General features: G+C 49.0%; 1 long non-coding RNA gene across 1 annotated transcript in view; it reads right to left on the minus strand.

Moving 5' to 3' along the window:
- Positions 1-339: 339 nt before the first annotated feature.
- LOC140430037 (uncharacterized) overlaps positions 340-24,568 on the minus strand; it is a 40,083-nt gene continuing 15,854 nt past the window's right edge. The window contains exon 3 of the long non-coding RNA XR_011949291.1: positions 340-413. This is a non-coding gene — a long non-coding RNA (uncharacterized lncRNA). The remainder of the gene's footprint in view (positions 414-24,568) is intronic.

The raw sequence follows: 24,568 nt of genomic DNA on the forward strand, positions 1-24,568 counted from the left end.
GATCAGCACATTCTAAGTTTGCCATTTTTTGCATCATGCAATGACTAGGTTCGATATCCATCGTGATTAGCCAATTCGCTCAATAGTACCATCTGTTTCTAGTTCTTTAAGCTCCTGTGACACTTTGGCATGGATTGCAAATGGAAATTAAGTCAAATTTTGTGAAACTGGCAGAATTAACATGTCAATGCCAGGAGCATGACAGCATCGCTTAATCACCCCAAATCCTGTAAATAACAAAGGATACCTTTGTGTATAGTCTATGTCATCGACCATGTTAATGTGTACTGTGGCAGGGTCTTCAAGTTGGAAGCCAAGCCGATTGAAAAGGTTTACCACATAAGGTTTCTGCCTTTGGCAATGTAGAACATGAACCTTCCAGGATAAAAGCAAATTACTGCAGATGCTGGAATCTGAAACAAAAACAGAAAATGCTGGACCATCTCAGCATCTGTGGAGAGAGAACGGAGCTAACGTTTCAAGTCTGGATGACTCTTTGTCACAGTTGCTCTCTAGTTTTTACAAACAGTCATCCATATCCGAAACATTAGCAGCCTTCTAGGATAATGTTTTTGGAACATACTGGAGCTGTAATCATTTCCCAAACTGGAATACATATAGACGTAAGCCATTTAGCACCTTGAGCCTGCTCCGCCTTTCAAGATGTTCATGGTTGATCTTATTGTAACCTCCATTCCACATTCCTACCTACCCACGTAATCTTTCACTCACGTGGTTAAGCAAGTATCTACCTAGCTCTGCCTTAAAAATATTTAAAGACTCTGCTTCCACTGCCTTTTGAGGTTCCAAAGATTTGTGACCCCCTGCGAGAAAATAATTCTCCTCATCTGTCTTAAATAAATGATCCCTTATTTTTAAACCGTGACCCCGTAGATCTAGACTCTCCCACAAGAGAAAACATCCTCTCTCCTTTTACTCTGTCAAGACCCCTCAGGATTATAAAGGTTTCAATCAAGTCACCTCTTACTTTTCTAAACTCCAATGGATACAAACTTAACCTGTCCGACCTTTCCTCATAAGACAACCCTGCCCATTTCTGGTATTAGTAAGTCTTCTCTGAACTGCTTCTAAAGCACTTACATCTTTTCTTAAATAAGGAGACGAAAACTGTACACAATGCTCCAGATGTGGTCTCACTTGTACATTACCCTGTACAATTGAAGTATAACCTCCTTACTTTTGTATTTTCCAGCATTCTCTCGATCTGGAAGAATTTCAATGGATTGGAGGGTAGCTTATGTAGCCCCACTTTTTAAAAAAGGAGGGAGAGAGAAAACAGGGAATTATAGACTGGTTAGCTTGATATCGGTGGTGGGGAAAATGCTGGAGTCAATTATTAAGGATGAAATAACTGAGCATTTAGAAAGCGGGAACAGGATCGGTCCATAAGAACATAAGAACTAGGAGCAGGAGTAGACCATCTGGCCCTTCGGGCCTGCTCCGCCATTCAATGAGATCATAGAACTTACAGTGCAGAAGGAGGCCATTCGGCCCATCGAGTCTGCACCGGCCCTTGGAAAGAGCATCATCCACCCTAACCGTAACCCAGTAACCCCACCCAATCTTTTTGAACACTAAGGGCAATTTTTAGCATTGGCCAATCCACCTAACCAGCACATCTTTGGACTGTGGGAGGAAACCGGAGCACCCGGAGGAAAACAACGCAGGTGCGGGGAGAATGTGCAGACTCCGCACAGACAGTGACCCAAGCTGGGAATCGAACCTGGGACCTTGGAGTTGTGAAGCAACTGTGCTACCCACTGTGCTACTGTGCTGCCCTTAAGAATCATGGCTGATCAAGATCATGGCTGATCTTTTGTGGACTTAGCTCCACTTTCCCGCACGAACACCATAACCCTTTATTCCTTTATTCTTCAAAAAGGTGAGGGCCCTGAGATGTGCAACTGGGTCCTGTGTAAATACTGGTGTTATGGTGAATAGACGTCTTTCACATGAACTTTTAGGACTCCCCTTTGCCGTTTACTTCGTTGGCGATGAGGATGAATTGGAACTGTCGGCTACCTTCCCTGATATTTTTAAAAATAAATTTAGAGCACCAATTCATTTTTCCAATTAAGGGGCAATTTAGCGTGGCCAATCCACCTACCCTGCACATCTTTGGGTTGTGGGGGTGAAACCCATGCAAACACCCTGATTTTTTTTTTAAGCGTGTGGGATGAGGTTCGGACATTTGATGCTGCGAGGTCGTTTTTTTTTAAACCTGTATTGAAATGGCAGGCGAGCGCTGGCCCAGGGATTGATGTCAGCTTTCAGAGTGCGTGTGCTGGGCGGGTTCAGGGGTCTGGTATATCTGGCAGTACCGGAGGGGACGTCATCAGGGTGAGTTCTGGTGATATCGCGCAATGTTTTTGTCACTTTTCCATTTGTGGCCTTTTTGCGATGGCAGAATGGCTTACTGGGGAGTCCTTATTGGAGTTGGCTGCTGCACTTTGGACTGTCATTAGGGGTTGTGAGTATGCCGTTGGTTTTGAAAACTGCCATGATGGTTGGGACTACGAGATGGACTACAGCAGTGTTTTACATGGCTATTGATATTGCTGCAAAGCTGCATGTTTTGTGCCTACAGACACTTCCGGGGTGTGTGGACTCTATATTCTTTGTGTGTGATGTGCCTGATTAAATTGGTACCATATAAATTCTGGAGTGACAGCTCCCTGGGTGTTCGGTGGGCGCAGTTAATTTTTCTTTTCTTTCTGTACGCTGAGGTGAGCATTTTGGGGGTATATGTGGTGTAGTTTAGTCCACTGCAAGGTGGACACCAACAAAATCTTCGAGCGTTATATCTTCAAGCAGAGGATGCAAGGTAAAGACGAATCCTTCACCTCTTATCTAACTGACCTTAGACTGCTAGCACAATCCTGCAACTTCGGTGATATCACTGACTCCATGATCAGAGACCAAATCGTTTTTGGTGTCCACTCTGATCCTCTGCGAGAGCAATTGTTGAAAATCAAGCACATGACCCGCGATTGAAACGTGTGCTGTGCATGAGCACTCTAAAAATCGCTATTCACAGTACAAAACGGCAGAAAGTGAAAAACAAGCCTCCCACGAGGTGGAGAGTGTTGAGGCCATCGCCTGGATGCAGCGCCTCCACATTGACGAAAGCGGCCATTTTGCGTGCTCTTCCCAGGGCCCGACGCATGTGCAATGCGATCGGGAACATAAAATGGCCGAAAACCACACTGCGCAGGTGCAGATGTCCGTGAACCGCACCGTGCATGCGCAACGACGCACTGAGCGTCATGACGTGTGCGAACTGGGGCACCGCCCATTTTTTAAAAAACTGCCCTGCAAGAGGCAAACGCGGGGAAACCAAACCACTATGCAGCCCTGTGCAGATCTACAGCACTAGTCAGGAGCCAGCGCTCCCAATTCCGACAGTGGACTTCAAGAGAATCAAGAAGCCTCCCAGAATCCTTCCAGCTGCCTGCAAACTCCTGGACTACAATGAAAACGCAATCAAGGCACTAGGGTCCGGCCATCTGCAGGTGTCCAGCCGACACACCCAAGCAAGCTTACGCTTCGAGATTGTTAAACCAGACAGGGCATCCCTGCTAGGTGCGCACGTCTGCAAGCAGCTGGACCTCATTCAAAGGGTCAACACCACGACGCCGTCCCATTCGGATCTTCAGGCCAGCATCGACGACATCCTAACCCAGTACCCAGATGTATTTAGCGGGATGGGCACGCTGCTGTATGAGTACAAGATTCTACTGCGGCCTGATGCCAAGCCAGTGGTCCACGCACCACGATGTGTCCCTGCTCCACTGAGAGAGCGCCTGAAGGCAGAGCTCACGAGTCTACAACAAAAAGGCATCATCTCCAAGGTCACTGAACCAACCGACTGGGTCAGCTCGATGGTGTGCGTAAAGAAGCCTTCGGGGGACCTACACATCTGCATTGACCCCAAGGGTTTAAAGAAAAACATTATGCAGGAACATTACTCCATCCCGAAGTGGGAAGAAATCACGAGTGAGATGGCACACGCGCGCTTCTTCACAAAATTGGAGGCATCCCAAGGATTTTGGCAAATCCAACTTGAAGAATCCAGCAGAAGGCTTTGCACCTTCAACACACCTTGTGGCACGTTCTGCTACAACCAAATGCCATTTGGCACCATCTCGGCATCAGCGATTTTCCATCGCATCATGGAACAGATGATGGAGGGAATAGAAGGGGTTCGTGTCTACGTTGACGATATCATAATCTGGTCCACAACCCCAGAGGAACATGTGTCACGACTCAAGAAAGTATTCCGACGCATACATGAACATGGCCTCAAGCTAAACAGGTCCAAGTGCTGTTTTGGGACATCCACGCTGAAGTTCCTGCGCGATCAGACTTTGCGACATGGTGTGCGCCCGGACACAGACAAAATTAAAGCCATCGAGGCAATGAAAGTCCCCGACGACAAGAAGGCAGGACTGCGTTTCCTGGGAATGATCAATTTCCTTGGCAAGTTCATCCCGCATTTGGCCACACACACCATGGCCCTACGCGACCTGGTGAAAAAATCAAGTGCCTTTGAGTGGAAGGCGGAGCACCGAACAGAGTGGCTGGAGCCGAAAGCCAAGCTCACCACTGCACCCGCCCTTGCATTCTTTGACCCAGACCGAGAGACAAAGATATCCACAGATGCGAGTCAGGATGGCATTGGGGCGTTGCTGCTTCAAAGAGACGGCTTGCCAACATTTACTGTTGAGACGGATCATAGACCTCTGGTCCAATACATTCAAAAGGACCTGAACGACATGACGCCTCGTTTGCAGAGAATTCTGCTCAAACTCCGGAGGTATGATTTCAATTTTGTGTATACACCTGGCAAGGTGTATATCATCGCCGATGCATTGTCCCGCTCCGTCAACTCACCCAGTGAACACTGGAGATCATCCAGCATATTGAATTGCAGGTTCAACTGTGTGCAAGCACTCTCCTGGCAACAGATGAGAAGATTGTTCTCATCCGAGAAGAGACGGCCAAAGGCCCCCTGTTGCAGCGAGTCAACCACAACTTCAGCAATGGCTGGCAGAAAGGGCAATGCCCTCAATTCTACAACGTCAAAGATGACCTGACGCTGATCGACGGCATCCTGCTCAAGCTGGACAGGAAAGTCATCCCGCTACGTCTCCAGAGCATGGTGCTGCGGCAGATTCATGAGGGACACCTGGGCATAGAAAAGTGCAGACGCAGGGCCCAGCAAGCTGTCTACTGGCCCGGCATCAACTAGGACATCACGGACATGGTCCTGAATTGGGAAACCTGTCAGAGGTTCCAACCAGCGCAGAGCAAGGAAACGCTCCAACCACGTGACCTAGAGACCTCTCCGTGGTCCAAGGTTGGCATTGACCTATTCCACGCGAATGGTCGCGACTATATCTTAATCATCGATTACTTTTCGAACTATCCTGAGCTGCTGAAGCGGCTAGACCTCACCTCACGGACCGTCATCAAAGCGTGTAAAGAGACATTCTCACGGCATGGCATCCCGAACACTGTCATGAGCGACAATGGCCCGTGCTTCCACAGTCGAGAATGGTCCATGTTTGCCAAGAGCTACAATTTCAGGCAGGTCACCTCCAGTCCGCACTATCCGCAGTCCAATGGCAAAGTTGAAAAAGGGGTGCACATCGTTAAGCTGCTCATCCGCAAGGCCTCGGACTCCGCTTCCGACATACACTTTGCACTACTTGCGTACCGGGTGACTCCCTTGTCCACTGGCATGTCGCCAGCTCAACTGCTGATGAACAGGGACCTGCGGACGACGCTTCCAGCCATACACCTGCCCAACCTTGATCACCTCCCGGTGCTGCAGAAGATGCAGCAGCTTCGTGACAGCCAGAAGCAGGGATATGACGCACATGCCACCGATCTGGACATGCTATCCCCGGCAGACACGGTCAGGATCAAGATACCGGATGGTGGGTAGTCAGCTCCGGCTGTCGTTGTTCGACAGGCCGTGCCCAGATCCTATGTCATACGTATGGCTGATGGCTCCATTGTGCGAAGGAATCGAAGGGCACTGCGAAAATTTGCTTGCCCACAACCACTTTCCCCTCCATTTCCACATGTGGAATTGCCACCTCCAGACACCTCGAACCACGAGGCCACCAGTCGTGCCTCCCACCCGCCTGTCAAGACACCGTCATCCCCTACACCACCTCTCCGGCGGTCGACGAGGATCAGACGCAAGCCTCAGAGACTGGACTTCTGAGCATTTGTTTTGTTTGTTCTGTTCTGTATTCCTCAGTCAGTCATATTAGACAGGCACATTCAGATGTATATATATATTTTTAAAATTTTTTAAAAGGGGTGATGTCACGATATGCAAACATGCAACCAATGAAACTCAGAATAGGACACAACCAATGGGCAGTCAGGACACTCAGAGGTGGCAGCTCCACAAGGGGGCATGCCATATTCACTATAAAAGGGATGAGGCACTCACACCCAGCCTCTTTCCACAGACAGACATCTAGAGGGTTAGACAGGGTTGATCTGCAGCATCACACCCCAGCACGTGGCTTAGAGCAAGCTGGTACAGTTAGACTGAGTTACTACAGTTAGATTAGCAGAGAGTTGAACTCATTTGAGAACTGTGTTAATAGTTCAATAAACATGTTGAACTCATTTCAGAGTCTGGAGCATCCTTTAGTTAAGACTGCATCAAGTAGCAGCCTGTGTTATCCGAAGCAGCATAACACAACAGGGAGGGGTGTTATAACCCTGCATGGAACTCATGCAGCTGGGGTTGATTGTTCCCCAGGGCTGATCGGCTGTGAGATACCCAGCGCTAGTATAACAGGTCAGCTGCTGCAACAGCTGACAGAAAGGCAAGAGGACCTTGAGATGTGTAACTGGGTCCTGGGTAAATACTGCTGAATAAACATCTTTCTTCTATACTCTTTGGACTACTCTTTGTCATTTACCTCACTATTAAAAATGTATTTAACTCTGCTTTGAATAAATTAAATGACCAGCCTCCACTTCTTCCTGGGGAAGAGAATTCCACCTAACATCGCTCTGAGTGGAAAAGATTCTCCTCGTCTCCATCTTAAATGGTAGATCTCTGATTCTTAACCTGTGTCCCCTAGTTCTAATCTCTTGCACAAGGGGAAACAGCCTTCCAGGATGTACTCTATCAGATCTACTCAGGATCTTAAGATATAAGGAAATTAATGCGGATGCTGGAATCAGAAACAAAACCAGAAAATACTGGTCAATCTCAGCAGATCTGACAGCATCTGTGGAGAGAAAAAGGAGCCAACGTTTCAAGTCTGAATGACTCTTTGTCAAAGTTAGAAAGAACTTGAAATGGGGACAGATTACATTGTTGTGAGTGGGGGGGGGGTGGGGGGGACATTGGGGCTGATTAGGGGGCCCACAATAGGGGGAGATTGACAAAGATGTCGGGGACAGAAGGCAAAAGAAGTGTAAATGGGGGTGATAAAGCCTAAGAAGGGTGCTGACCGTGGCCGTAAAGAGATTAGAATTTTGAATGGCAGAAATAAGGTGAGCAGTGTGTCAAAGAGCAACTAGGAGCAGTTGATCAAATGGAGCAGGGGGGAGGGGGATCAATTGTGAGGGGAAAACAGATCAATGGAAGAAATGAAAATAAATTGATAGAAATAAAATTGGGGTGAAGATAGAGGAGAGAGTTCACAGTCTGGAGTTTTTGAACTCAGTGCTAAGTCCAGAAGGCTGTAAAGTGCCGAAATGGAAGGTGAGGTGCTGTTCCTCCAATTTGCACTGGAACATTGCAGCAGGCCAAGGATGGACATGTGGATATGAGAGCAGGACGGTGAGTTGAAATGGCAAGTGACAGGAAGGTCTGGGTCCTGCTTGCCGATGGACCAAAGGTGTTCTGCAAAGCTGTCACCCAGTCTGCGTTTAGTCTCTCCAAAGTAGACTAGACCGCATCGGGAGCAGCAAATGAAATAGACCAGATTGAAGTAGGTGCACATGAAGCACTGCCTCACTTGAAAAGAGTGTTTAAGGCCTGAGATGGCGATCAGGGAGGAGGTATTACCTTCTGCGGTTGCATGGGAAGGTGCCATGGGAAGTGGGTGAGTGTTGGGGGTGATTAAGGAGTAGACCAGGGTATCCAGAGGGAACGGTCCCTCCGAAATGCTGATGCTGATGGGATCATGCTGAAGTTGGCAGAACTGGTGGAGGATGATTCTTTGAATGCTGAGGCTGGTGGGGTGAAAAGTGAGGACAAGGGGGACACTATCCTGGTCCTGGGAGGAAGGAGAGGGGGTGAGGGCAGAGGTGCGGGAAATGGGTCAGGCACATTTGAGAGCCCTGTCAACCACAGGGGTGGGAAATCACGATTAAGGAAGAATGAAGAGATGTCAGCAGCACCGTTTTGGAAAGTGGCAGCATTAGAACAGAGCAAAAAGAACTGGGAGACTGGGATGGAGTCCTTCCAGGATGTAGGGTGTGAAGAGCTGCAGTCAAGGTAACTGTGGGAATCAGTGGATTTGTAATGGATATTAGTGGACAGTCTATCCCCAGAAATTGAATGAGAAAGATCAAGGAAGGGAAGGGAAGTGTTGGAGATGGACCATGTGAAGGTGATAGAAGGGTGGAAATTGGAAGCAAAATTCATACATTTTTCCAGGTCCAACGGGAACATGAAGTGGCATCAAAACAGTCATCGATGTACCAATAAAAGAATTGTGGGATGGGGCTGGAGTAGGATTGGAACTGGAAATGTTCCACATACCCCATAAAGAGACAGGAAAAACTGGGATCCATGCGGGTATCCATAGCCACACCTTTGGTTTGGAGGGAATGAGATATGTTAAAGGAGAAATTGTTGAGTGAGAGGACAGGTTCACCCAGACGGAGGCAAGTGTTGGTGGATGGGGTTTGTGCAGGCCTCTGTTTGAGGAGGAAGCGGAGAACCCTGAGACCATCCTGATGAGGAATGGTGTTATAGAGAGATTCAACATCCAGGAGGTGGTTAGAGCCAGGGAACTGGAAGTTGTTGATATGATGTAGGACATCAGAGGAATCACACATGTAGGTGAGAAGAGGCTGGATAAGAGGAGCGAGTATGGAGTCAAGATCGGAAGAAATGAGTTTGGTGGGGCAGGAACAGGCTGACACCGGGATTACCAGGACAGTCCTGTTTGCGGATTTTGGGGAAGAGATAGAGGCAGGCTGTCCAGGTTTGGATGATTGAGGTTGGAAGCTGTGGAGGGAAGATCTCCAGAGGAGATAAGGTCAGTGACAGCCCTGGAAACAATGACTTGTTGTTCGATGGTGGAGTCATGGTCCAGGGGAAGTCGGAGGAAATGTCTGAGAGTTGGCGTTCAGCCTCTGCAAGGTAGAGGTCAGTACACCATCTTGTCGGCAGGTTTGATGACAAAGTCAGGGGTGGACCTGAGTGTGTGGAGTGCAGCCATTTCAGAAGGTGATAGCTTAGAGTCGGTGAGGAGCAGATAAATTGAGACGACCAATGTCATGCTGACAGTTCTGAATGAAAAGATCAAGAGCAGGGAGTGGCCCGAGGGAGGGATCCAAGTGGAGGCAGAATGCTGGAGGCGGGTAAAAGGATCTGTTGAACGGGGAGAGGACTCCTGCCTGAAAAAGTGAGAAAGGAGATGAAGAGAGAGACAATCCATCAGAATCTTGTATGTTTCAAGAAATCACATCTCATTCTTCTCAACCCCAATGGGTGTAGGCCCAACATTCTTCATAAGATAAGCCCCTCATCCCAGGAATGAGTTGAGTGAACCTTCCTGAACTGCTTCCAACACTCTTTAATTGTTTTCCAAATAAAGAGACCAAAACTGTACACAGTATTCGAGATGTTGTCTCATCAAGGCCCTGTACCGCTGCGGTAAAACTTCCCTACTGTTATATTCTATTCCCATAACAATAAACACCTACTGCTACTTGCCTTCCTAATCACTTGCTGTACCTGCATACTAACACTTTGTGATTTATGTACTAGGACACCCAGATCCCTCTCTACCACTGACCTCTGCAATCTCTCTCAGTTTAAATAATATACTGCTTTTCTATTCTTCCTGCCAAAGTGGAAATGTTCCTATTTTCCCACATTATGCTCCATCTGCCAAAGTTGTGTTCATTCACTTAACCTGTTTATGGGGACAATTTAATGGGGAAAAAGACAGTCCCATTTCGGCCACGAATAGCGGCTGCGGGATTCTCCGTCAGTGGGATTATCCGCTATGCCAGCAGTGCACCCAAACCTGCGGATTTCCCAACGGCGTGGGGTGGCTACAATGGGAAACCCCATTGGCTGGCTGCGGAAATGGAGAATCCCGCTGACGGCAGGGGCACGCTGCACTGAAAAATGGGGCTGGTGGGACGGAGAACCCCGCCCAGGATGTTTCTCGGCACCTGCAGAGCTGAGAATGACCCTGCTATTAAACAGGGCTCTTTTATTGATCTAGGCCCACTTAACTTCATTTCCTGCACTGACACACTCGTTTGTCAAATACGGCCTTTCCTTTGTGTGGACCAGTGCTAAACGGCACCATGGCCAGGTCTCCCAGGTCCGGGTGTTCAATCCCAGGCCTTCAGAGAATCCGACGCAGACGTATTTAAGTGCCTAACTGCTCACTTAAATATGCAAATCTGGATCCCGCCCAGTGAGGGTGATATTCAGATCGCAAGATCTCGCGAGATTTTGTTAGATCTCGTGTGGCGTCCCAAGAGTTGCCAATCTCGCAAAACCTCTTATGTGTCCCTAGCCGGACACAATGTGGCCATTCGATTGGACCCTTTATCTCTTTGCAGACTCTCTACCTCCTCTTGACAACTTGTTTTCCTACCTATCTTGATGTCGTCAGCAAATGTAGATACTATGGGCAGGATTCTCCCCTACCCGGCGGGGTGGGGGGTTCCGGCGTAATGGAGTGGCGGGAACCACTCCGGCGTCGGGCCGCCCCAAAGGTGCAGAATTCTCCGCACCTTTAGGGACCAAGCCCTCACCTTGAGGGGCTAGGCCCGCGCCGGAGTGGTTTCCGCTCCGCTGGCTGGCGGGAAAGGCCTTTGGCGCCACGCCAGCCGGCGCCGAAAGGTCTTCGCCGGGCGACGCATGCGCGGGAGCATCAGCGGCAGCTCACGGCATCCCCGCGCATGCGCTGGGGAAGGGGGTCTCTTCCGCCTCCGCCATAGTGAAGACCATGGCGAAGGTGGAAGAAAAAGAATGCCCCCACGGCAAAGGCCCGCCCACGGATCGATGGGCCCCGATCGCGGGCCAGGCCACTGTGGGCGAGACTTCGGCCCATCGCGGGCTGGAGAATCGCCGGGGTGGGCCCGTCGACCAGCGTGATTCCCGCCAACTGGCGCGGCGCAATTCCCGCCCCCACAGAATCTCTGGTGGCGGAGAATTCGGGACACGGCAGGGGCGGGACTCACGCCAGCCCCGGCGATTCTCCGACCCGGTGGGGGGTCGGAGAATCGTGCCCCATATGTTTGGTTCCTTCATCCAAATCATTGATATAGATTGTAAACACTTGATGCCCCAGCCTGATCCTTGTGGCACTCCACTTGTTACAGCTTTCCAATCCAAAAATGACCCATTTGTCTCTACTTCCTGGTCCCTATTAGGTAACTATTCCTGTGAGCTGCCTGAATACTCACTGGCCTTCTGCTCCGTGATAATGGACAGCATTACCTTCTTCTGCATAACTGCTACATCTGGACTGTCCATCTCCGTAATAAGCAAGTAGGTTTTGAACCCAAAAATCGCTCAATCCCGTGGCATTGGTGGATCTTCCAGCAAAGAAAGAAAAGGTACCGGAGGTGGTAAATTTAAGCTATTCCCATTCACTTCTCTAATTCTTGTGTTCTGTGCCTCAGAGATGTGTGGTATTTAAATGGAGCTCCCTGAAGGTTGAAAGTCAGTGCTCAAAAACCTCGGGGAACTGCTCTGAGTATTGATTTTTCGACACATTGCCTCAGATACTTTGCTGTTATTATCTCCAGAATGTCATCGGTGCCCAGAGCCCATGCCAGGCAGGACAGAAATGCCTGGAGTCAGTCTGCCCCTCGCTTTTCCAATGAGTGCTGAGGTTTTGGTGGCGGCAGTCAGTGCTTGACGTGATCTTTGGCTGCTGCAGGACAGAAGGAGGAGGCCTTCTCACGTGACGAAGAAGGCCTGGGTGGAGGCAGCAAGGCTGGGCAATGGGTATGATATTGTACACAAAGCCAGAATCCAGTGTGAGAAAAGGTTTGATGATCTTCTGCGCTTGGCCAGAGTGAGTACTGAATCCAGTTAGAACCTTGGATAGATGTGGGTGGCACACTTGTTTGTGCCCATGGGTGTGAAGTTCAGAGTGTGATGTGGCACAAAATCCTGTACCTTTATAGACCATGGCTGGCATGTATGTCAGGCTGAGGTATGACAAAGTAAAGGGCAACCTAAACTGCATGTTTGCAGGGTGGGGAGGTTGGTATATTCTGGCATGTACAGAAGGGGGACTAATGAAAGCACTTTTCTCACAGGGAAAGAGGAGTCACAGTGTGCAGGAACAAGGGCAGATGCGTGGGGGGATCCCAAACCTTCTTCTCCTAAGTCAGGTGGAGGAGCAAGCACTGTCTGTGAATGTGGAACCAGGTCTTCTGGTCATTGAGAGGCAGGGATCTCAAATGAGATACATTGGTGGACATATGCGATTCAGAGCAGATGCACAGTAATGAAGGCACATCAAACTTGCCTGAGGAGCAGGCTGAGGCAGAGATCTGCCAGGGCTACAGCAATCAGAAGATTGCTGGCGGCAAGGACGATACTGAGCCTGAGGCAGATGATGAGCCTCTGGAGTCGTCCAGCAGGTAGATGATGCTGGATGTCCAGTGGGATGTGTGTGAAGATCTGGCAGAGCTCTCTGAGGGTCTGTGGGCAATGGTCGCAGTGTTGGAGGAGTCCATGCAGAGCATGACTATTGCATTGACACAGAGCTCAGAAAACACAGCTTCCTCCAGGGAGAGTGACAAATCTCATGGGGTGGGCAGCTCCAGGAACTCAGTCAGGGGTCTCTGGATTTGCATTCAGACCTGCAAGCGCACACACTGGCAATGACCACAGCAGGTAACAGTCAGTGTAAGAGATGGATGAGGCACCTGGTGACTCTGCTAGCTGCCCATCCATCTGTGGTGAGCAGTGAGGTTCAGACCAATCTCATGTTGGCAGACGCCCTGCAGCTCCATGCATTTGGTGGCTCCTGTCAGGATTACTAATGTCGTGGCAGGCAACGACATTCAGTCTGATGGCTTCTTTTGTCTGTCCTTCGTCCTGTTGCAAAGTTGATCACCTGTGTCTGGAAATTTGCAACATATTCATAGCATGGTCTTGTTCTTCTGTATAAATGTGAGTGGCTAATCACAAAGTCCATATAGCAATAATGAGTTTGTGTTGAGTTGAGTGCTCTTGCAGATGGCCAGTATCAATGCAGCCGGGGGCTCATGGGGAAAAATTTCTGTTCCTGGCCTATGTGTATATCCTTAGCCTGTTTTCAGTACCACAACATTCAGTTTGAGAATGAGAAACTTGGGCTGAATTCTACGCCATCAGGATGCTCCGTTTTGCCGGCTGCCCGGGGCTTTCCCAACAGCGTGGGGCTGCCCCACAATGGGAAACCCCATTGACCAGCCGGCGAAACGGAGAATCCCGACGGCGTGCTGAACCAGAAATCTGGCATGGCGGGACGGAGAAACCCGCCCCTTGTGTCTGGATTCAGTGCCGTAAACTAAAATAGAGGCAATTACAAATGGATGAAGACAGTATTGGCTACAGCGGAGTGGGAATATAGGTTCAAAGGTAAGACTGTAGAGAAGCCATGATAGATATTTAATGAGATATTTCATAACTTTCATCAAAAATATATTCCATTGAAAAATAATTCCAAGGGCGCGATTCTCCCCCAAAAATGTGAAATTAATTTGTGGCGGGTTTTTCAGGGAGTTTCCCACTGGCTCTGCCAGCGAGTTCCCCATCGCTATTCAATGACACTGTGTCACTTTTTTGGCCCTGGGGAGTTTCTCACCGGTTTAGCCCTATACATGGGCTGGGATTCTCCGGCTGCGTTCGACCGGTGACTAGAGAATCCCACCCGAGGTCAATGGAGTTCTTTATTGTCCGCCTCTCACCCGTGGCATTCTTGCGGCAGACAGGGCGGACAAATCTAGCCCTTGGAATTTTTTTTAGCATGGGGAGCTGAACACAGAGATTGGGCAGCCATTTTGAAAAGGTGCCCGGATCTCTAAGTGAGCTTGTGGGTCTCCCACACCCCCCACACATGGGAAATGTTACCCTCAACACACATGGGCACTACCCCACACACCCAAATATGGACACCCGGCTATGGGGTCCCTAGAGGTCCCAACTATTCAGGTCCCCCAAACCTCCTTACCCCCTTCCTTCCAGGACCTCCACCCGTCTCTCACCCCCCAACCTCCCAGAGGCCCCTACTTACCTGCCCTGTACTCCCACATCCTTCAACCCCCCCCCCCCCAACCTTCATTTCATGGGCCTGGCCCCCCTCGCTCCCTGACCCTGGGCACTGCCATCCTGGCACCTAGGCAGTGCTCTTGTCATCTTGGCAGTGCAACCCGGGTACTTGACAGTGCCAGGGTGGCAGTGCCAAGGTGCCAGCTGGACAGTGCCAAGACACCTGTGTTCCAGGGGTAGGGCCAGGCGCCACCTTGCACTTACCCTGACCACCTCTGATTGCCCGGGAGACCCCGCGGGTGCCATTCCGCCTGGCGGTGTGGACCAGCACTGATCAGCACGTAGCTGCAGCCTCCCTGGGGAGGTCGGAGAATTGATGGAGGCCGGTGGATCCCACGCAGGTAGATTGTAAGTAGGTTTACTACCTGCGTCCGCGAGCACCGTTTAGTCCCTCCCCTGTTGGGCAGAATTCCGACTCCGCGTCTCGCAGGACTTTGGTGAATCATGGAAAGACGTGGAGGATGTCGTGGGGTCTGCTGGAGGCCTCTCCCGGGATTCTCCAACTATGTTGTGCTCTCTCTTGAGTGCAACATGACAACAGAATCGCGCTCTAAGTAATATAGGGATGGTGTCAAATTGAAAAAGTAGCACATAGTGCTGTGAAGATTAGTGGTAGTTCAGAAGATTGGGAAAATCTTCGAAACTAGCAAAGAATAATTAAAACAAAAAAAGGAGAAGTTGGAGCATGAAAGCAAACTAGCAAACATATAAAACAGACAGTAAGATCTTCTACTCTTCCACATGCAAATAAAAAAATAAAAGAGCAGCTAACGCGATGATGAGACCAGGGAATTAATGGTGTGAACCAGGAAAATGGCAGAGGCTTTGAAGAATATTATATCTGTCTTCATGGTACAAGGCACAAAAGGCATCCCAATGGTAATAGGAGAAAATCAAGGGGCAAATTAGAGGGAGGAACTTAAAACAATCATTATTATTAGAGAAAAAGTACTTGGAAAACTGACATGACATATGGCTCATAAGTCCCCTGGACCTGATGGCCTGAATCCTAGATGTAGTGATATCATGGTTGTGTTGTAATTCACCGATTGACCACTAGGAGTCTCATGAATATAAGTGAATGTTAGGAGTCAGGTGACCTCAGACTGACGAGGGAGCTGGAAGAGAGGTTGCTTGTGCATGTTCATACTGTTATTGATCTGTTGTTTTGTAGATAGTTGACCCACAGTTAATGTTAATAAATCATTTATAGCTTTAGCTACAAGTGTTCTTGTAATATAAATCAAGCCATCCAACCCAAGAAATATTACATGGTACCAGGGCTCGATGGCATTAAACTCTGAGAACAACCTGCCATGAGGTCCACAGAGATTTGAAGATTTTTCAGACTGCAAGAAATAACAACATGAAGTTGTTTAAGCCACCAATCAGTCTCAGATTTCATGTAAAACTGCCGATTGTTTAAACAGCAATTTAATCTGTTTCTTACTGCAGTAAATTTAGGAGACCAATCAGATTCATGTAAGGTAGCGATGCTCCTAACAGCGGCAGGGCCTGAAGCAATTGCTTTAGCTATATTTAGATTGGCAAACGATGAAGATAGTAAAAATTTTAGTGAAGTAATTTGAAGATTTGATGAATATTGCACCCCCAGAAAGAGTGACATTTATGAACGCTGTATGTTTAGATTGTGTTTACAGAAGACAGGAGAGTCCATAGATCATTTTGTCACTGATTTAAAGTTAAAAGCTAAAACCTGTAATTTTTCTGCGGTGGAATCTTCCATGATTCGGGACCAGATTGTGTTTGGTGTGAATGAAAATGAGCTGAGGGAACGGTTGCTGAGGGAGTCGGAGCTGTCTTTGGAACAAACAGTTAAGATTTGTCAGGCTCACGAGGTAGCAGCACAGCATTCTGAAATGTTTCTCAGTAATGGCAGCGTCTTCTTGGAGCAACACTTTGGTTGCTGCCCTTTTTCCAAAAAAACTTCCAAAAAAAGGTGGGCAAGTTCCTGTAGCTCTTCCCACACTAACAAACAGGTTAAAGATTAGGACAAAGTAATTCTGTGTATAAGATGTGGTCAAAGGCACAAACTAAGGCAGTGTTCAGCGTTTGACAAGTTTTGTTCTAGATGCAAAGGAAAAAAATTGCTTTGCTCAGAATTGTTACTCTAAACTCAACCCCAGATCAGTCAGCACAGCGGAGACACAGTCTTCAGTGATGAAGCTTCATTTCTTGTTGGAGTAATAACAGAGAAGAATAGTTTTTTGGGGACACCAAAACATTCTCCAGCACTTAAAAAAATGCAAACTGGTGCTCCATTTAAAATAAATGTGGTTGGTGAGGACAAATGGCTTCTCCACTTGAAGTGAACGGTACAGTGGTCCAATTAAAGTTAGACACTGATGCTAAAGCCAATTTAATCGGCATGACTGATTTAAAAAATCTAAAAATACAGCCGATTAGAAGAAATCACAAAATAATTATAATAATAATCTTTTTATTGTCACAAGTAGGCTCACATTAACACTGTAATAATGTTACTATGAAAAGCCCCTCGTCGCCACATTTTGGCGCCTGCTGGGGTACAGAGAGGGAGAATTCAGAATGTCCAAATTACCTAACAGCATGTCTTTCGGGACTTGTGGGAGGAAACCGGAGCACCCGGAGGAAATCCACGCATACACGGGGAGAACGTGCAGACTCCACACAGACAGTGATCCAAGCCGGGAATTGAACCTGGGCCCCTAGAGCTGTGAAGCAACTGTGCTAACCACTGTACTACCATGCTGCCCACATATCTCTGAGAGATTACAATGGTTCAAGCATTAAATGTTATGGTGCTTGTAACCTGAGGGTGGTGAAGAACACAATTTATTCCGTCCCATTCTGTAATGTATCCGAGGGCTTGATTTCATTATTAGGTGATCAGTCCTGTGAAGAATTAGGTCCAGTGCAGTTGGTATACAGCATCCAAAACGGATTGGATCAACACTCCAACGATTCTGAGAACATTATCAGCAAATACAGCGATGTGTTCACTGATTTTAATGCACTACCATTCGGCAACAAGATACAATTTAAAGAAAATGCATTATCTAAAGCACCGATACAAAATATTAGTAGTGAAATTGCTGAAGATGTAGATCTGCATGTCACTCTCATTTCTAACCAACCACCTGTATCAGAAACGAAACCACAAGTTATCAAGAAGAAAGAAGAATCTACCAATGGGGTAAATTTCATGGTATTTGTGAAACAAAAATGGTGATGATCGAATAGGCATGGATCCCAAAGATCGCAACGAAATAAGTGTACATATTGTAAAACAATCATTACAGAAAGCAATGGACAGCCAATCTGATCCATATCTCATGAAATCACGTTACAAAGTGTTACCATTGTCACATGTAGATCGCCAGCAGAGTTACTCATGAATAGAGGGTTGCGTACCACACTTCCATACTTGGAAAAGGAGGAGGAGAATGCGGTGGTACTGCAGGAAATGCAAAACATTAAAGCAAAACAAAAGCAGTTCCATGATAGAGTGTCGAGAATGTTACCACCTCTGAGTAGTGATGACATTGTGAGAATAGAAGATTGAGGCAATTGGTCGGGAAAAGCCATTGTACTTGAAGAAGTAGCACATCATTCCTACAATGTACAGACAGAGGAAGGGTTGGTTTTAAGAAGAAATTGTCACGCGCTCTTGAAAACCAGAGAAGACTTTCACAACAATGTGATGGATGATGAATCTACATCAGAATCAACGTCAGCTGCAGTGTCAGATAGTTCAGCAGTTCCTGAGCATGAGAATGTCAGGGAGAACATTGGATCTACAAGTTCTGAGCAGCAAGGTCAAACTTTGAGAAGATCAACGAAAACCTGATCGACTCAATTTGTAGATTTGGACTATTTGTACATACTATGCTTGCTGTTCTTGTATGAATATACATATATATATATTTGTTAAACCAGCTTTAAAATTTTTAAAGGGAAAAAATTAATACTGTTAAACTTTCAGGCTACTGATATCACATGTAAATATACTGAAATGAAAAATCACTTATTGTCACAAGTAGGCTTCAAATGAAGTTACTGTGAAAAGCCCCTAGTCGCCACATTCCGGCACCTGTTCGGGGAGGCTGTTACGGGAATTGAACCGTGCTGCTGGCCTGCCTTGGTCTGCTTTCAAAGCCAGCGATTTAGCCCTGTGCTAAACAGCCCCTGATGCTAATGTATTAATTTATTCCTTCAAGGAAAAGGGGATGTAGAGATATCATGGTTGTGTTGTAATTCACTGATTGACCACTAGGAGTCTCATTAGTGTATAAGTGCATGTTAGAGTTAGGTGACTTCAAACTGACTAGGGAGCTGGGAGAGAGGTTGCTTGTGCATGTTCATACTGTTATTCATCTGTTGTTTTGTATATAGTTGACCCACAGTCAATGTTAATAAATCATTTATAGCTTTAGCTGCAAGTGTTCTTGTAATATAAATCAGGCTATCCGATAAGAACATTACATTAGGGCCTTAAAAGAAATGGCTGTAGTGATAGTGGATGCATTGATTATAATCTTCCAAAATTCCCTGGATTCTGGAAAAGTCTTAGCAGATTGGAATACTGATAACATGACACCACTATTCAAGAAAGGAGGGAGACAGAAAGCAATAAACTATCGGCCAGTTAGCCTAAAATTGGGAAAATATTTGAATCATTATTAAGGAAACAGAAAATCTGCTGCTGATAGAAAGATAGGTAGGAAGGCAAGACATGAGCAGGATACAAAGTGTGGATTCTCCGGCTCCTCCCGCCCAACAACCGGAAATTCCCACCCGAGGTCAATGGACCTTTACGTGGTCTGTGTCCCGCCCATAGCGATCTTGCTGCGGATGGGGTGGAAGAATCCTGCCCAAATAGCCTACAAGGGGACATAGATGGATTAATCTCGTGGGCAAAAACATTTAACAGATGAAGAACGATGTATGAAAATGTGAGGTTGTCCTCTTTTTCAGGAAGAATAGAAAAGCAGAACATTATTTAAATGGAGAAATACTACAGACCTGTATGGTTCAGAAGGATCTGGGTGTCCTCATGCATGGGGCACAAAAGGTTAGCATGCAGATACAGATACAGCAAGTAATTGGGAACGTGCACAAAAGGAATATTTTAATAGGATTTCTGTTAGTACTAGACAAGGATTCAGGTTCCCAGAGTCAGGGAAATGTTTACACAGTGTAATCTGTAAATTTGAGAGTTTTTGAAGCAACCACATCACAGTATTTATTAGCTATATACAAATGATCAAGCAATTAAGTTGTAGGCAGCAGTGCTCCTTCCCATTCAACGGGCCCTCTCAGGAAGTATCATTAAAATAGAGAAGTTAAAGCATGACTGTGCTAACTTGGGGTAGATGCTTTTCATGATAAACTTTGAAGAACAGAACATTTTTGCAGCCATTTTAATCTTATACTTAACTCTCTCATTACCAGTGCTTGAACAAAAGTCCTCCATGTTTAGCTGTGCAGACATGTTTTTCAATGTTTGGAATCTTCTGTCAAGTGAACACACTTCAACAGTAGACAGGTAGGGAAATAAATACTCACCAGGCGGACTGGCACGCAGTGCCGCAAAAAGATGAACAACCTTCTTAGGTTAGCTTGGGTGAGTCACCACCTCTGTGCCCCTGGCATCGACCCTCCACCCCTCAAGAATTCAATCAAAACCCATCTGCTGGCACCACCCTACATCCCACCCTGCCCCAAACCCCAACACCTGCATCATCCATTTTGGCCAGGTGACTTGCACGCACATGCCATCAGCTACAGACCCCCTCATGTAACTCGCGCCCAAGTGTCTCAAAATGCTCATTATCTGTCCCCAAGAAGAAGATTTCCCATAACTGGCGGGAGCGTGAGAAGGGGACTGCCGGACATACGGATCCTGACAACAGCCAAGCAGAGGGCTTTGGAGTTAGCCAGGTGTGGTAGTATGTATTGGGGGTCATGTGGGACTGGAAGCCCTAATGTCATTGGCTGACAGATCCCGGGTCCTGGTTGGTCGTTGACCTCAAGCTCCGCCCTGAAGGCAGAGTATAAGAAGCCGGAGTCTTCCCCCACAGGCCAGTTTACTATCGAGCTGCGGGGGAACTGACACGCTTAATAAAGCCTCATCGACTTCACTCTATTCGTCTCACGGAGTCTTTGTGCGCTACAATTTATTAAGCGTGCCTAAAAAAAAAGGACTATGGAGCTCAGGATCATTCCGGAATGCCTGAGGATCAGCCCCCACGCAGTGAACGCGGCAGCAGCCTTCAAGCACTGGCAGACTTGCTTCGAGGCCTACCTCAGAACAACCACCGGCCGAGTCTCAGAAGACCAAAAACTGCAGGTCCTGCACTCGAGGGTGAGCACGGAGATTTTCTCCCTCATCGAAGACTCGGACGATTTCCAGATGGCGTTCGCAGCACTGAAAAGTCTCTATGTCCGCCCTGTTAACTAAATCTACGCTCGCTACCAGCTCGCGACGAGACGGCAAGCTCCCGGAGAATCGATGGACGAGTTCTACGCCGCGCTGCTGATTTTGGGACGAGCCTGCAGCTGCCCGTCGGTGAACGCAAACGAACACACGGACATGTTAATGTGCGATGCTTTTGTGGCAGGTATGCAATCCTCCCAAATCCGCCAAAGACTTCTAGAAAAAGAGTCGCTAGGACTCTCAGAGGCACGGGCCCTAGCAGCCTCCCTAGACGTGGCCGCGCGTAATACCCGCGCCTACGGCCCCGACCGCGCGGCAACCCATTGGGCCCCGTACGTACCCGTCATGCAAAACCCCCTACCCCCCCCACGGACACCCCACAGGCTTGCGCGGTCCAAACGCAGAGTCACACCGGGGGCGCCCGCTGTTATTTCTGCGGCCAGGCGAAACACCCCCGACAGCGCTGCCCGGCCCGCGCAGCTATCTGCAAAAGCTGCGGGAAAAAGGGCCATTATGCGGTTGTGTGCCGGTCCCGCGAGGTCGCCGCCGTCCCGGGAGCACAGGGAGCCCTGAAAGCAGTTTACGCGCCCCAACCCCCCCAGCACGCCATGTACGACCCGCAGGCGCAGCCGCTCTGGGTCCCGACCACCGCGGTCCCGGGAGAACTGGGAGCCCTGCACGCCGCCTACGCTCCCCAACCCCCCTCCCCGCAGCCCATGTATGACCCGCCGCCGGCGCCACCGCTTTGGGTCCCGGCCAACACTCTCCACGGAGAGGAGGGAGTTTTCCGCGTCCCTAACGCCACCCTAACCCCCACCCCGCGCCCCACGCCTGACCCGCCGGCGCCACCTACTTGGGCCCCGACCACCGCTGTCCCCGGTGAAGGAGCTCCGCGTGGTCCTAGCGCTCGCGGTCCTAGCGCTCGCGGTCCTAGCGCCCCCCAGCCCCCCCAGCACACCATGTGTGACCCGCAGACGCCGCCATTTTGGGTCCCGGCCACCACGAGGGGAGGAGGGGCGCTGCCATCTTGGACCGCCCCAGACCTGTACGACGCATGGGGGCGGCCATTTTGTCCACCCCGCCGCCATCTTGTGACCCCCCAGCCACGTGCGATGTATGGGGGCGGCCATTTTGTTCATCCCCGACGCCATCTTGGACGGCAACAACGGACCCCACTCCACTACTACAACCACGGCTCGCTTCGATTACGCTCGATCAAGCTCGGCCCCGGACACTCCAGACGACCACGACAACGGTACTAATAAACGGCCATGAGACGCCATGCCTAGTCGACTCTGGGAGCACGGAAAGCTTCATACACCCCGACACGGTAAGACGCTGTTCCTTGACCACCTATCCCAGCGCACAAAAGATTTGCCTAGCTGCAGGATTCCACTCCGTACAGATCCAGGGATTCTGCATAGTTACCCTAACGGTGCAGGGGAGGGAGTTCAAAAACTACAAACTAAACGTCCTTCCCTAACTCTGTGCCCCCACCTTGCTGGGATTAGGTTTCCAATGCAATCTACAGAGCCTTACGTTCAAATTCGGCGGCCCCATACCCCAACTCACTATCTGCGGCCTCGCAACCCTCAAGGTGCAACCCCCGTCCTTGTTTGCGAACCTCACCCCGGATTGCAAACCCGTCGCCACTAGGAGCAGATGGTACAGCGCCCAGGACCGGACCTTCATTCGGTCCGAAGTCCAGCGGCTACTAAAGGAGGGCATAATCCAGGCCAGCAATAGTCCCTGGAGAGCGCAGGTGGTAGTAGTGAAGACAGGGGAGAAACAAAGGATGGTCATTGACTATAGCCAGACCATCAACAGGTACACACAACTAGGCGCGTACCCTCTCCCCCGCATATCCGACATGGTCAATCGGATTGCCCAATATAAAGTCTTCTCCACCGTGGACCTCAAGTCCGCCTACCATCAGCTCCCCATCCGCCCAAGTGACCGCAAGTACACAGCCTTCGAGGCAGACGGGCGATTATACCATTTCCTACGGGTCCCTTTTGGCGTCACAAACGGCGTCTCGGTCTTCCAACGGGAGATGGACCGAATGGTTGATCAACATGGGTTGCGGGCCACATTCCCGTATCTCGACAATGTAACCATCTGCGGCCACGATCAGCAGGACCATGACGCCAACCTCCAAAAATTCCTCCAGACCGCCAAAGCCCTGAACCTCACGTACAACGAGGACAAGTGCGTTTTTAGCACTGACCGGCTAGCCATTCTGGGCTACGTAGTGCGCAATGGGATAATAGGCCCCGACCCCGAACGTATGCGCGCACTCATGGAATTTCCCCTCCCGCACTGCCCAAAAGCCCTGAAACGCTGCTTGGGGTTCTTTTCGTACTACGCCCAGTGGGTCCCCCAGTACGCAGACAAGGCCCGCCCCCTAATACAGACCACGACCTTCCCTCTGTCGACAGAGACTTGCCAGGCCTTCAGCCGCATCAAAGTGGATATCACAAAGGCCACGATGCGCGCCATCGACGAGTCCCTCCCCTTCCAGGTCGAAAGCGACGCCTCCGACGTAGCTCTAGCGGCCACCCTTAACCAAGCGGGCAGACCCGTGGCCTTTTTCTCCTGGACCCTCCACGCCTCAGAAATCCGCCACTCTTCAGTAGAAAAGGAAGCCCAAGCCATAGTGGAAGCTGTGCGACATTGGAGGCATTACCTGGCCGGCAGGAGATTCACTCTCCTCACGGAGCAACGGTCGGTAGCCTTCATGTTCGATAGTGCACAGCGGGGCAAAATCAAAAACGACAAAATCTTAAGGTGGAGGATCGAGCTCTCCACCTTCAACTATGAGATTTTGTATCGTCCCGGAAAGCTGAACGAGCCGTCCGATGCCCTATCCCGCGGCACATGTGCCAACGCACAAATTAACCGCCTCCAAACCCTCCACGAGGACCTCTGCCACCCGGGGGTCAGGATTGGCAGCTAAACGTTCCAGGATTTAGATGTTTCAGGCGGGATAGAGGGGGATGTAAAAGGGGAGGCGGAGTTGCGCTACTTGTTCAGGAGAGTATCACAGCTATACAGCGAGAGGACACCTCAGAGGGCAGTGAGGCTATATGGGTAGAGATCAGGAATAAGAAGGGTGCAGTCACAATGTTGGGGGTATACTACAGGCCTCCCAACAGCCAGCGGGAGATAGAGGAGCAGATAGGTAGACAGATTTTGGAAAAGAGTAAAAACAACAGGGTTGTGGTGATGGGAGACTTCAACTTCCCCAATATTGACTGGGACTCACTTAGTGCCAGGGGCTTAGACGGGGCAGAGTTTGTAAGGAGCATCCAGGAGGGCTTCTTAAAACAATATGTAAACAGTCCAACTAGGGAAGGGGCGGTACTGGACCTGGTATTGGGGAATGAGCCCGGCCAGGTGGTAGATGTTTCAGTAGGGGAGCATTTCGGTAACAGTGACCACAATTCAGTAAGTTTTAAAGTACTGGTGGACAAGGATAAGAGTGGTCCGAGGATGAATGTGCTAAATTGGGGGAAGGCTAATTATAACAATATTAGGCGGGAACTGAAGAACATAGATTGGGGGCGGATGTTTGAGGGCAAATCAACATCTGACAT

The sequence above is a fragment of the Scyliorhinus torazame genome, chromosome 9, assembly GCF_047496885.1.
Source record: "Scyliorhinus torazame isolate Kashiwa2021f chromosome 9, sScyTor2.1, whole genome shotgun sequence".
In the NCBI taxonomy this organism is placed as follows: Eukaryota; Metazoa; Chordata; class Chondrichthyes; order Carcharhiniformes; family Scyliorhinidae; genus Scyliorhinus; species Scyliorhinus torazame.